We start from the raw sequence: 1265 nt of genomic DNA, 5'->3' as shown, positions 1-1265 counted from the left end.
GATTTTCGCCTTCAATTCATATTTATAGCCACGTTTACTTCTAAATCACCGAACCCAGCACAATATTTTACATAATCACTGACATAGAACTCATCCTTCCAAGACGCAAGGAATATTTTACTTTCATTTTTTAAATCATAACTAATTCTGCGTAAAGCACTTCCATTGTTTCTAACGTGTCTCCGAAATATTGCTCCGTCAGTCGCTTTCATGGGTCGTAAAGAAATTATTATTATTATTATTATTATTTTATGTTTGACTTTTGTTTTGCATTTGTACAAGTTGGATCCAAGTCTCACCCAGAGACCTCAAGAGACAAGTTAGAAGTTCATGTAGGTGTTATGCCTAGGGTACCATATATTTGGATTTGTACAGTTTTGTTCAAGTGAATGTTTAAGAAACCATAAGAAAATTATGTGTTTGCTTTAAAATTTGAGATCACATAGACAGTATTTTACGTAGGATATGGGCAGTTCCCATGATCACTATCTTTTGAACTTCAGCCATTTTGGGGTTTCCTGGTATCTGAGCTATTATTATCATTATTATTATTATTATAATAATTATTATTATTATAATAATAATAATTATTATTATTATTATTATTATTATTATTATTATTATTATTATTATTATTATTATTATTATTATTATTATTATTATTATCATTATTATTATTATTATTATTATAATAATAATTATTATTATTATTATTCACTCCTAGCGAAGTAAATATGATTTCACAAGTCTTTCTTCGAAGCAACGTTATTAACAACGAATTTTTTTTTAAAAATCAATTCATCCATAGAATTATGATAGAAAAAAAGTTCAAGGTTAATTAAATTGTAATATAAAACATGAATAACATGCATGAACTAAAGCGAAAACGCAGTTGTTTTAATGCAACCTAGTAGAAATTTCATAATAATAATAATAATAATAATAATAATAATAATAATAATAATAATAATAATAATGATAATAGTAATAATAATCATAATAATAATAGGAATAGAGAATAGAGAATAGGAAACCAAACAGTCTTAATTGAAACAGAAAGCAAACGATGCTGGATTATAGATATAGCATGCCCAGCTGACAACAAGCTATGCGATAAGGAAGAAAGAAAAGTCGATAGATATAAGAGGTTAGCTTGGGACGTTAAGCAGATGTGGTCACTGAAAAAGGTGGTAGTGGCATCAATAATTGTCGGAGACCTGGGAACAGTGAGTAAAAGTCTTGAGAAGTACATGGAACAAATAGGG

This window comes from Octopus bimaculoides, chromosome 10 (assembly GCF_001194135.2).
Source record: "Octopus bimaculoides isolate UCB-OBI-ISO-001 chromosome 10, ASM119413v2, whole genome shotgun sequence".
NCBI classification, from domain to species: Eukaryota; Metazoa; Mollusca; class Cephalopoda; order Octopoda; family Octopodidae; genus Octopus; species Octopus bimaculoides.
Note: the sequence above shows the minus strand (reverse complement) of the source record.